Below are 13,808 nucleotides of genomic sequence, written 5' to 3'. Positions count from 1 at the left end.
CCTTTGTTATGTTGGGAACGTGTGTGCAGCCGGACTCACCTTAGACAACCCTTTGTCTGAATGCATCCGTCAGAGTCCACTGATCCTGCGTGAATGGCTGATGACAAACCTCTGGTAGTAAACAGAGGCGTGGTGGGAACCAAGGTGCTCAGCGCAATTAGAGGCAGTTTTATAATGTGGCGAAACTCTCTCCGCCGTGCTGCTCCTGACTCCTGATCCCAGTCCTATTCTTTTACCCCATTCATTGCTGTTCTTCCAAGTTTGTCTTCCTCCCCCTCTATCGCGCTCTCATTTTCACACAAGCAGACCCCGGGTTGACATCCTGCGTCCCCCTGCGGTTTGTTTAATTAGCAAATCTGTGCAAATCCAACTGGGACAGCTTGTTCTGGTTGGATACCTCATATGTGGAACGTCCTTGTGGCGGTGGAGACAGTAAGCTTTCAGGGCTGCAGGTCCTCCCACAGTCAGCTGTTTTCAATTAGCATAGGTTCGAACTTCATATTAGTTATTGCAGTAACATGTGAGAAGATGTGATGCAATGTTAAAGTTTTCAATTACATGAGAAAGAGCTACATTTTTTTTTTATCATGCACAATAACCTTAACTGCAGAAATGCTTTTTCATCTTTCAACTCAGTGACTAACTGACTAATTTTCTTTAATAATAACGTTAAGAAATCCTTGTTTTGAGTTGGATGAAATTATAGAGCTATTATGCACTTACACTGGTATGCAGCAGTACAGAGCCAAGTTCACCATATGCTATGTGAGGAAGTGAGAAGTTTAATGCCCTAAAAGAAAGCATTATACAGAACCCTTATAATAAGCACGTCTAGAGCTACACTGATGATTACTTCATTTTCTACCAAAGACAGACATCGCCTGTGAACGAGCAGCACAGGCTATATTGTACTTATTTGAGGCAAATGACATTTCACTGCTGAACCAATCGTGTATGACCTGCTCATACTAATCTGGGTTGTATCTGGCATTATATTGTGCCTAATTCCAAACATATCCCTGTATCTCTTCTCATATTTATAATTCCATCAAATACTCCTGTACTTTTTCCTCCTCCCTCTTCTACAAATAGGCAGGCAGGATGCTCAGAACTCCTTTGACTCTCTTGTTAAGTGATATACACAGTCTGTTGAATTAACAAAAGTAATGAAGCACTGATTCTCCCACGTGGCTTTATTCAAGATGAAGTTCACACAACATCTTTGTGAGGGATTACGAATGCCATGTGTCTCTGTGTGCTCTCAGAAACCTGCCACACAGGCCTATCTGTCCAGTGACAGAAGGTGACAGGGTGGTGTCCGCCTTGCTGGATGCTCGAGAGGGAGAGACCGACTCTGTAATGTGCAAAGGGCTGATAGTAGTATAGAAGGGTTCCTCCTTCCAGCTTTGTATTCAGTAGAGATTACAGATGAAAGCATGTGTCTAATCAAAGTAGATGAAAGTTGTCTTAAGTAGCCACATTTTTAGTTGTCTTTGTTTTTGGCGATCCAGTTGTTGGCAGTGGCACATTAGCAGCAGTGGCTTTGCTAGTTGAGTGGGTTTTAGGAAGGGCCTGCACGTCATTGACCTTTCTTCTGAATCAGCCAAGACACTTAGGATAATCATCACAGCTGGTAATACGTTCTTTGGATTTTCAGTCCGGTCGTTGATGTATAAAATATGTTTCTGTGATATGAGTATTAAGTCTTGGATTGTGTTGTGATTTAGACAGAACAAGTAATGTATCAGTGATGCATATTTTTGTCTGTGGGAGCCAAATACATAGTATTTCCATGTGATGTCTTCCCATTTGAAAGGAATTGTTTCAAACAATAATAATACTTTTCCCAAGTCGTGACCTTAATTGGTTTTCCACTTAGGCAAACTTCAGCCGCTCTAAAACCACGGCACAATCCATGTCTATGATTTGTTAGAAAATTCAGTGGGAATTACATTTTTCAAAGACACTTGCAGACAGACACAACAATCTCATTGAGACTGAGAAATTACATCCATGACTTTGTGTCACGCAAACAATAAATGACTTATCCCTTCTTTAAATGCTACCTTTTTTTTTAAAGAGGCTATGTAATACCAATGGGTGCCACAAACACTGTGCTTAGTTATCTGAGTAATCATTGAATTACTCAGATAACTCAATTAACAAATCAGCAACAATGTAATGACTGAGGAGCCCATGTATTGATTTTTCATAGAATTTGGTCTTGTTGAAATCTACTTGACTGTTATCACTCATTGTTCTGAGTAATTGTACTAATTGTAATAATTCATAATTAAGCTCTATTAAGGGCCATCTGTTGTTGACATCAACCTGTCTAAACGTCTCATGTCATGTCAGGTCAAGTCAGTATTTATTTAGGGTGCAGAATCACACACATACTTCACAGTACATGAGAAGTGTAATCAAATCTATTGGCTATCATGTAAAATCCCGCCCGTTGTGTAAACCAGTCCTAATGTTTCTGACACCATGTGAAGGCAGCAGCAGTAGGCCTACTGCTGCGTCACGTTGGAAGAGACCAATCGGATTAAACTAAGTTAAAACATGCAGGCTCAGTCCAAGGAGTAGTGGGGGGTTCACACATGACACTTTCAAATAAACCCAGATAATTTCAAACATAACACAGTGTCGTCTCAATACGCCGTCTTATACTCTAGTGTACTCTACCTTCAGCAGGAATTACACGGAAATAATAAGCGCGCGATGTTTCCGTAACGTGATGTTATTTATAGACTTTCTCGTTCCCCCCTCCTTCTCGTGGTTATGGTTTCGACCGATCCCTCTCTGTCAGTTTCAAGTTGCGCCTTCTCATCTGCTCTGCTGTGTGTTGCTCCTTTGCTCTGTCCTTAACGAGCATTAGCCACTTAAACGGGACAGTGGATTTTACGTGGAAATCTGGATATATACACACACACACACACACACACGGACATGGATTCATTCCCGCCACATAGGAGTGGATTATAAACACACAGGATTCCGAGGTAAGAGGAGATGTTCCTGCCGGTCGCTTGACAAACACGATGCATTTCGTAACGTTACCCTGGGATCCGCGGACTGCACCTCTGCACGTTTGGCAATGTCTCGGTCTGTTGGTTTTTAATAGAGCAACTTACCATTTAACTACACGGCCCTGTAATAAATCTGACTTTTTATATCGGCATTGTACATGCACATCGCTGTAATGGTGCATCAGTGGTCATTTGCCATGTTTTTTTTTATTTCAGTTAAGCTATATCAGCCTGTTACTGATCGGAAGGGATAACCTCTGGAATGGGTTACCCCTTAATCAGTCATATTGAAATGTCCTTAATTATCTCCAAAATGATGCAGTTTAGAAGCCTCTTCCCTGAAAGTTTGGCTTCATTTTATTGACAAATACCAGATGGGTATTATATTGAATAGCCATTTCCACACAACAGATATGCCCCATTCAAACATCTAAGTTTGTGAAGTTATTTTGACAACATGTTTTTGTAATAACACAGTCTGAACAATCTGTTACTTACATGTTACCTGCTGTAACGTTACTTGATTTACAGAGTTGTTATGCTAGTGTTTCTCTTTGTATTTAACATTTCTGCGACCACGTACATTACCTTTTTAACATCATATTTTACACAGACATTTCGCGTAAGAGTATTGCAAAACAAAAGTAGTTCCAATGTTGTGATCGAAGCCACAATGGATGTTTGTGTCTGTTGGAGGCAAATTTATGAGGAGAAACTGGATGCGTTTTTAATTCAGCAGCTTTTTAATACTGCTAGTGTTATCCAAGTCACAAACTGAATTGTGCATGATGTTATGTCTGTCTGTGATGGATGTTGTTCCTTTTTTAAAGATTCTGAGGGATGTGGTTCCGATGTACCTGGTCTGTGCCCACAGGTCTTTCATGTTGTACAGTGGAAGTTTGACATCATGTTGTGAGCCATAACTCACCCATATTATCTTATGTGATCTGTCTGTTATTGTTCTTGTTGAGTGACTTTACACTGATTTCAACAACCGTAACAATGCCATAGTATTCCAGCTGACCCAGATTGGACCATGCATCAACACACAGCAACAAGAGTCAGTCTGTGGCTTTATTGGAGCGGTAAGGACCTGACCTGACAGGACAGAGGCTCTTATCCTGTCTCAGTGGAGTGATGGAGCATGTTTTCTATTGATCAGTGATATTGACCTTTTTGTTGCATTTCACCCACCTCCTTTTTTTTTTTTTAAAAGGCTGTAGCAGCTCCAACGCTATAGTGTGGACATCTTCTCTGAGTAGAGATGTTCTTGATACTGGCATCGGTATCGGCTCCGATAATGCCTAAAACGCTGGTATCGGGATGTACTCGAGTTTACGCACTGATCCGATACCACGTAATAAGGCCCTAAAGAAAATCTACGTTAAAGTAGTTTATTTATGTTCTTTTTTCCGTTATAACTGTCCGTCAAACTGGATAATAAAAGGAAGTTATGTGGCATTCATTGTTTGTGTTTGTTCATGTTTCACAAAGAGTTTAACCTGAGCCAGACCGACAACAAAGATAGAAATCATGTCACATCCATACAGGGATAGTAGTACTTGTTAAAACATAATATGACACACTGGTATTGGATCGGTACTCGGTATTGGCCGATACGCAAGTTCAGGTATCGGAATAGGTATCGGGAAGCAAAAAAATGGTATCGGGCCCTCTCTACCTCTGAGGTCACAGGGTGTTGCAACACAGGCAGATGCTAATTGGGAGGAGCTACCTGTGTTAAGCTGCACTTGTTATCATAACTCCTATTTTTCCTCTTAAGAGATCAGGATGTGGAGCAGAGAAGGAGGAGGATGTTTGCTTGGTGGCTGACTCGGCACAAGAAAGAACTGGAGATGCTCTGTGGTCTGGTTGTTAGGACAGCTTTGTGTCCGTCTGACATTTGCAGTTTTTGTGGAATCCGTCAGGCTTGCATTGAATCATTTGTGAAATCTCTATTTGAAAACCACAATAGGTTATCATTCACTGTCTGTCCTTCTGTACAACGGAATGAAGTCAAGAGGCGAACCAAAAATCCCTTTTCAGTTGTCACCTCTTCAATCAGCAATCACAATATCAAAAATTCAAGATTCAAAATCCTTTATTAATCCCACAGTAGTGAAATTCGCACAGCAGCGAGGGATAGGGGAAAGGTACAAGACACTCTAAAGATAAACAAACAATAAATACATAGAGTAAAGAGAAAAAATAGTAAAATATATTTACAGTATCGCAGAGTCACATTATTATTGCATGGCTTATCAGTCCTGGTGTGTGTTTTGTCCCTGTGGTCTACTGGGAGCAGTACTGATTGTACAGTCAAGGTCACACTTCATTTTCAAAGTGGTTATTTCACTTAATATATTTGGGGGTTAGGGGTCGTGATATGAGATTCTTTTTTTGGGGCTTTTCCCTGTTTTTTTTACTTCATAGTGACAGTGGATAGACAGGAAAGGTGGGAGAGAGACGAGGAATGACACGCAGCAAGGGGCCGCAGGTGCACTGCAAGGGACTCAGCCTACATTGGGCGCACGCTCTTACTGGGTGAGCTAGAGGTACCCTGAATGAGACCATATCATTCTGTTTACCATCAGAGATTTTGCTATAAGCCAAAAAAACCCGATATTCCCAATTTAGCTTCTGAACTAAAAGTTCACAAAATGTACTAATTTATTGATATTGTGAGGGGAAAAATAAGATATACTCTACCGTCCACCCCTAGTTTTTCCTCTAAAAACAGACCTAGTGAACGAGATGACAGTATTTTTTTCTATGTTCGTCCATGTTCAGTAATGGTCCAACTAGGGCTGTGCTCGATTGAAGAAATTCTTAGTCGACTAACACTCGTTCAATTGTATCGACTAATCGATTAGTTGATTTAATCGACAGATCTGTAAATCTGAGTTTCTCCGCAAAGAGTCATGCAAAAGCGCCACCTTAATTCTTGTGTTTACCAGAGATGTGCTCATACGGTTCTTGGAAATAAGTAATTCAGCATGAAAAAAGCATAAAACATGACTAATAGACTATATAAATCTTAGTTGACTAAGACCAAAATGACCGATTAGTCGACTAATTGACTAAGAGGGAGCAGCCCTAGGTCCAACTCACCTTTCATCCTGGTTGGAGACCGTTAAAATGCACTTTCCTTGTGACAAAGTGGACTCCGGCACTATCCTAAATACCATGAAGCTGATGTCATAAAAGTTGATTTGACTTTAGGGCATGCTTTTTCAAAAAAAAAAAAACATTGATGGTTGGATGTGTAGAGGGGAAAAATGAAGCTGAGTTCCTCTGACCTCTGGCTGATGGTCTCTCAGAGAGGAGAGAGTAAATTCCTGTCTAGCTCTGACCCAACCCCCCACCCACGACCATACAAAGTACCAGCGATTTGGAAACCCACTGCTAGATGAAAGGACAGCAGGAAGGAAGTCCTCCTGAAGGTAGCCCCTGCTGTGTCATGAGTGGATGGATGTACCCAACTGTCTGGTTCAGCCCGGAGGTCTGCTGCTGTGGTTGACTCGTCAGAAGCTCGCTGTCCCCTGCTGATGATGTCAAACCATCACGCGTATTGTAGCCTGCAGTAAGTCCTTACAAGGAGTCTGTAACTAGAAGCCAATGGCATGTTGTTAACTGTTTGGTGGCTGTGTTTGGCAGCAAGCGCTTTACTGTAAGGGAATCAGTGTGTTGAAGGGCAATTATCATGCATTACATTATTACATTACATGTCATTTAGCTGACGCTTTTATCCAAAGCGACTTAAATTTGCTATATGTCAGAGGTCGCACGCCTCTGGAGCAACTAGGGGTTAAGTGTCTTGCTCAGGGACACATTGGTCGATGTATTGCAGTGGGAATCGAACCCAGGTCTCCCACACCAAAGGCATGTGTCATATCCACTTAAACTTGTCCTTTACTGGATGAGGTCAAGTTATGATAGCGTATGCCTGAGAGTTGAGTCAGACATTGTAAAACCCAACAGCTTAGTAGAAGCCATTAAAGGTGCAGTAGGTAAGCCTTATAAAATTAACTTTCTGACATATTTGCTGAATCTGACCCTATGTTCCTGTAGAACTACATGAAGCAGGTCATTTAATTCCTGGATCTTCGCAATCCTACCTACAGCACCTTTAATTTACCATTAAGGCTAGTAGGTTACTGTTTTTTCTGAATAAAATATATCCGGAAGCTTGAAAGTAAACTCAAGACAGGTATGTCAGGATATAATCCTAAATCTTGAGGTCCTGTGAGGACATGTGAGATGCTTGACAGTGTTTCCTTTTAGGATTTTTTTTTAGCAGTGGGGGCAGGTCCGAACACCCTCTCCCACCCCCATGAAACGGAACTAACACTTCGCTGCAACACAGACAAATATATTTATTCACCTCTATTCACACACACAATGAGGCATATTTTCAGATTGAACTGTATTTTTGAGTTACTATAGAGGCCAACTTTGATCTTGAAGCATTCTGTAGCAAATAACAATAAACCCACTATTAATTGCATTATCTTAATGCAGTGTAATTACTTCAGCATGTAAATAATGCACCTAAAATACAAACGTTCTCCGACGTGCACTCTAACAAGGCATATCGTGGGGGGCCGCCACGGTCAAATCAACATAGAGGAAACACTGGGTTGATGTTGATATAGGCTATATCTATCGGCTATTATTCTCCTTCCCTACTACCTAACATTTTTGAACTTGGCAAGATGCCGGACTAACCGCAAATCCACTGGTCGAAGTTGTGTTTATGACTTAACAAGCATGGCCCCCAGTCCTTTTTGCTTTGATGATTTCTCACAGCTCCGGAATTTAAGACTTACTTCTTAATTCTGTTTCTCGTGCCGTGCAGGTCAGAAGTCGGCCATTGTGACAAATGCAGTTCCTAAGGCCAATGGGACTGTTTACATTTTGCCAGTCTGCTGAACCTGGAACAATAGCTGAGTTGCACAATCATACTTTCCCCACTGTGTGTGTGTGTGTGTGTGTGTGTGTGTGTGTGTGTGTGTGTGTGTGTGTGTGTGTGTGTGTGTGTGATGAATGACATAATGTATTGATTTTAGGGCTAAATGTACTCAAAACGCAGGTGTGCAGAGGACTCCTACAAAGGTATTGTTTCAAGTTGAGCAACATCAGTTTTTCTAGTGTGGCTGTAAAACCGTTTAGTAGAAAAACACAGCTCATAGGTGACTCATGAATTGCAACCTGTACGTGTTATCGGTCATGTCTCAAGTCATTGCCATCAAAGTTCCAGTGAACCCACATCGAAATGATTGCAGGTTTATGGTCTTGTTTAATTGAACTTGCCTTGACTCATGCCTGTTTCATTAACTGGGTTTCTGCAGGGTCTTAAAGTCTTGAAAAATTTCAAAATACTAATTTTAGGCCTTAAAAAGTCTTACATTTGCTGAAGTATTGTGTTCTAGGTCTAAAATAAATTTAAACCGGTCTTAATTTTCCTAGCTCTAATGCTCTTCTTTTTGAAAAAAAAAATTTGTTATTCCGTGGTGTTGTAGTTTTTTCTTTCGCTAGTCCAACTCTAATTTTGCTGTATTACGACTTACAGATGAGAACAAAATGCAACTTTTATTGCAGCCAATCAGCTCGTGAGTCTCTTTCGGATTGTACCACAGACATGGGGAAGTGCTAGTTTAGCGATACTAAAAACTGAAGAAAAAAAATTTATTCTTTATTTATTGGACAATGGGAATATTACAGTTCAGGAAGTGTACATAGATAATACATGAACTCAAAGTATCTCCTCTCATTGCCCTTTTTCTGTCCCTTCTAGATCTCACCAACATTTCAGAACTATTTGACAAGAACAAGGGATGTAAAGGTTATAACATAAGGATTTGTCAGATAACATATGAAAATAAAAAGGAAAGGGAAAAAGATGAAAAAAAAAAAACATGTTTTAAAGACCTGGCAGTATTTTCTCCAATAATCATATAAATAAGTAATACAAGGATATTTATAGATCGGTTAGGCACACCTCTGTTTTATAAAATGCATTAGTGTCATGACCCTCCCAATAAAGGTCTTAAATTTAATTCATAATCTATATCAATAGTCTTAAAAAAAAGTCTTAAATATGACTTGGTGAAACCCGCAGCAACTCTGATTAAGCAGACGGCTATCATTTGAAAGGTGATGCTTGTTTTCAGTCCTTTTTTTAGCTCATTGTTTGCTCAACAATGTTAACCATACCGGCCCAGTTAGCTGTAGCTACCTGTTACGTGGAAGGTGTCTTAACCATTTGGATACCAAGACTCCCCATGTGTTCATGTGACTGTTTTCTCTGGGTCCTTGCTCTAACCTGTACCACACCAAACCCTAGGGGTGTGCAAAAAAATCGATTCATATTCGAATCGCGATTCAAGCTCTACCGATTCAAAATCGATTCATAGAATTCCAAAAATCAATTTCATATTTTTTTTAAAAAGAAGCAAACATTTTTAAATTGTATGTCTACTGCAATCACATGGGAAAAGTAACTACATTTACATACTGTGAATCGTTTTTTTTTTTACTCGAGAATCGTTTTTGATTTGAAAATTGATTTTTTTTAATCGAATCGTGAGCCTAAAAAAATCTATATCGAATCGTGACATTTTCTGAAGTGTGCACCCCTACCAAACCCATACCTAAAGTTAGCCATCTCCCTCCTAAGACATTTCACCATTTCTAGTTATTTTTTTTTTTTTATTTCTAGTTCTAGTTAAGTAATATATCTAACTATAACAATTCAGCTTTGCAAACATAGGGCCACTGACAAAGACCTTTTGTAACTCAAATATAACCTTTTGGTTACATGACTTTGTCATATTTGTCTCAACTATGTGTGTGCTAACGGCTGAAAATCATGCTAAATTGGAGGTAAATGACATTTCAGATTTCTTTTTTGTGGTCCTCTGCACTTTAGCTTGTTGCCAACATTATATTCTTCTACAAACGTTTATTATACTAAATTACACGGGTGGAGACTCCTGACATTTGGGCTATTGTACAGTTTTGCAGAATTTATCGCAGCCTTATCTGCTGTTTTTGCTGTTTTAAAAATAACTTTTCAAAGTAATACTGGCTGATAGTTATCGAGGAACAGATGCTCAGTCTGCCTCTGCTACTTATGCTGGTATTTTAGAAATTGTTGGACCCCATTCACCACATCACCTGTTGAAGTCTGAACTCTGGGTTCCTCATGATAAATAAACCATGTATCTGTACTCCAACAGACAAGAGAGATCAGGAAACCCGCAGGTGTTACCAAGGGGCAGGTATAGCCTGAGAGATTTACCCAAACTATTCAAGTCTTATTCTGACACATCTTTAATATGCTGAAACCTACATAACAGCTTAGCCTTAAAAGCTATCGGGCTTCAGGAAGCAGGTACCAGCTGCTCAGCCCATAGCCGTGAACCTTGCTTTCATGTCAGGCCCTTTTCACTCCAGTAAACCGTCCTTCCCTCTAGAGACCACATCATATTTCACTTTCACTCTCTGGTTGTGTGTGTAGGAGCCCTGGGGTCTTGTTATCTGCCTCTCTGGACAAGAGATGAATTCTTCTCTGGCAGGCCTGATGGAGAAACAAGCCCACTAAATGTTCTATCCCAGAAGAAAGTAAATAAACTTACACAGGCCATGTCTCTCCAGGTCTTTTTTTTTCCCCATCATAGTGAAGATCGGTCTGTTGGTTGGCAGCGTCAGCGTTGGGGGCTTAAAACACCAAACACCGTCAACCATTAGCTACCCTAACATGTGAATCGTAGTGTCTTAGCACTGTAATATTAGTAAGGGCAGGTAATTGGAGGGCTTGTGTTTGTGCCCCCATGAGGCTATACCTGCTTAATTATACAGAAAGATTCTTAGCTTACACCTGCTTCATACAGCAGCTGTCTGAACCACTTCCCCAAACACAAGGTGAAACGAGAGTGTAGTTCATGTAGTTTTTAATGAATAGTTTCATATTTTGGGGAACTTGCTATTCATGTTTTTTTTTCTCCCGAGAGTGAGATGAGAAGGTTGATATCGGTCTCATGTCTGTGCGTTGAGTACAGAGCTATACGTGGTTGGCTTAGCTTAGCATAGCATGAAGAGTGGAGACAGGGTTATGTCTGAAGTTCAGAAATGCAACTACCGACACCGCTAGATCTCACTTGGTCTTACTCACTTGGTTTAAACTGTATTTAACCAGAAAATGGTTTCTTGACATTTTATCTGGCCGACCTAGTATGTCTGCGCAGTGTCTCCGGTGAGGACGTTGCCAGGTATGATCGGTAAACACAGGTGTTGGTTTTGGCCTTTTTACAGCCAGGATGGTGCCAAACCTGATGAAGTGTTTGTCTTCACAATGCTAGCCGCATTGTGAAGACAAACACTTCATCAGGTCCATTTTTACTTTTGGTTGACCTATTCCTTTAAAATATGATTAGTCAAACTTGAACTTTTGGTAGGTCTGTGATTATTTTTTTTAGGTTGTTATAACAGTATTGATAGCGAGTTTTTGAAAAGGTAATCAAGACCTAAGAATTGGTACAAAAATGTTATTTAATACATGATACACATTCTTAAGGCCAATAGCAGGAAATAAAGGCAAGGTAGCACCGTGGGAAATCTTTGAAGCTTTCAAGTAAGGAATATAAAGTTAGGCATGGCATTGACAAAGAAATGTAGCCCTGATTTAATCAATTAGCCTTAACTTTCTATCCCTCTACGACGGCAAAAAGAAATCCCTGGGGGCATTTATCAAAGCTTGTGACTTCCCGGTATGACTTCTGACATTGGAATTAATTCCTTGGGGCTCTGCTACTTCTGTGGTGTATCTACTCCACCTCCTTTCCACCCTCATTGCGTTTATTTATTAAAACCTGACATAATGTATAGCCATGTAATTTTCGTCTCATCTGTGCCGCACCTGTCAAACACTTGATTTGACTACCGCCTGCATCTTGTAATATGTGACGGGGATTAAAGTGTAATTTGGGAGGTTTTCACACGCTCTTCTGTGAAGCTGTCAGCATCATTGCTTCATGGCTCTGTGTAGGTGTTCAGTTACCGTCCTACTGAATCAGCCAGCAGCTCTGCACAGTTCGCACAGGAAGGCCGACCCTCCTCTGGTCCTGGCTGTGCTGAACCATTTAGTGGAACTGGCACAGGAGGGATGTAATGATTGAGCATGTGAGGCTGGGAAGAAAGCCACTCTTACTAAGTAGCCTACACATTCTCACGCTACTGTCTGTTTGATGTGCGTATGTGTGCAATCTAGACTTTATCAGACTAATTCACTTTGGGGCATATTTCCAGGTTTTCTTGGTGGGTTTGACTTGCAGATTGGGAAATAAACCCTTTCTCATGTTATCCCAGCTGAGAGAGAGAGAGAGAGAGAGAGAGAGAGAGAGAGAGAGAGAGAGAGAGAGAGAGAGAGAGAGAGAGAGAGAGAGAGAGAGAGAGAGAGAGAGAGAGAGAGAGAGAGAGAGAGAGAGAGAGAGAGAGAGAGAGAGAGAGAGAGAGAGAGAGAGAGAGACTCAGATAATAATTTGATATGCACCAACTTGCTGAACCTCATACCAAGGAGGATAGCTGATATTTGTATACCTGCCGTCCACTGTCCTCAGTTCACAGTCAACCTACAGTATTAGGTTTCCCGCTCTTCACTAGGGCTGCACGATATGAGGGAAATATCTAATAGCGATTATTTTGACTGATATTACGATATGATTCACAATATTGGAGGGAATGGTCATTTTAGTATCATTCTTATTTTTATTGAAAAATTATAGAATTAAAAAAATGTAAAAGAATATGGTGTCATTTTTGCAAGGAATCCGTACCAAACAACAATTTCTTCCCCTCCCCCGCTTTTTGGATATTGCACTAGTTCATATTGCGATTTTAGTAAAATTGCGATTAATCTTGCAGCCCTACTCTTCACTCTAGTCATTTCAGTGAGAATATAACCTAGTTCTCAACTGCTTTACTGCACTCTGGCAGGCTGCCACCAGTCCGAATCTGAGGAGAAAGTCCTGGAGAAAGGTAAAGGCATCAGCAGGTCTAGATAGGGGTGGTGTGGTGAGTCATTGTTGATGCAGGGAGCACTGCCGGTAGCTCATTCTGCTGATTCCCCCATCTTAACAATCTCAACACATCCCGCAGCTTGTTTACCATCTAAACGGCTCACAGCCGCGCCCACGCACTGAGATTAGAGAAAGCAAGTGTGGATATGACAGGATTACGGCTTGTGCTGGCTGTGTGTCACTGTTACATGTCCCATCAAGGCTTTGCGTGAGAGCCATTGGTTGCTCTCCTCTTTGCAGACAATATTGATCACAAAAAAAAAATAATTAAAATGAGACAGGGATGTTGGTAAATCTGGAAAGAATGAATCGGATGTAAACGGATGTGAACATACACACTAGAGCAGGGGTCACCAACACGGTGCCCGCGGGCACCAGGTAGCCCCCAAGGACCACATGAGTAGCCCTCAGGCCTGTTCTAAAAATGAAAATTGAATATTGATATTATCTGTTTCCCACCTTGTTAAGTCATTGTTGATAGTTATTGTGAGAAATCATTAACTTGATCAGTGTCTTCACATAGATGAGTATCATTAATCATTAATAATCATATATAACGAAAGGCAAACGGAGCATATTTGTTAGGCTATTTCAGAAGAGTGTGTCAAACTGGTAGCCCTTCATATGACTCAATACCCATGAAGTAGCTCTCAGTTTCAAAAAGGTTGGTGACCCCTGCACTAGAGGATGGATACCC

The 13,808-nt window shown here is 40.7% G+C and overlaps 1 protein-coding gene across 20 annotated transcripts in view; it reads left to right on the top strand.

Annotated features, from left to right (window-relative positions):
* mical3a (microtubule associated monooxygenase, calponin and LIM domain containing 3a) overlaps nt 1-13,808 on the top strand; it is a 121,139-nt gene that overhangs the window by 27,413 nt on the left and 79,918 nt on the right. For 19 of the 20 annotated variants that reach the window (XR_003693164.1, XM_028585482.1, XM_028585470.1 and 16 more), the window contains exon 1: nt 2,835-3,005. The exons of the other annotated variant lie outside the window; for it this stretch is intronic. The gene's annotated coding sequence lies outside the window, so the exon portion shown is untranslated. Of the gene's footprint in view, nt 1-2,834; nt 3,006-13,808 lie in introns of those variants that run through there. 20 annotated transcript variants of the gene reach the window in all.

This window comes from Perca flavescens, chromosome 8 (assembly GCF_004354835.1).
Source record: "Perca flavescens isolate YP-PL-M2 chromosome 8, PFLA_1.0, whole genome shotgun sequence".
NCBI classification, from domain to species: Eukaryota; Metazoa; Chordata; class Actinopteri; order Perciformes; family Percidae; genus Perca; species Perca flavescens.
Note: the sequence above shows the minus strand (reverse complement) of the source record. Positions and strands in the feature narration are given on the sequence as shown.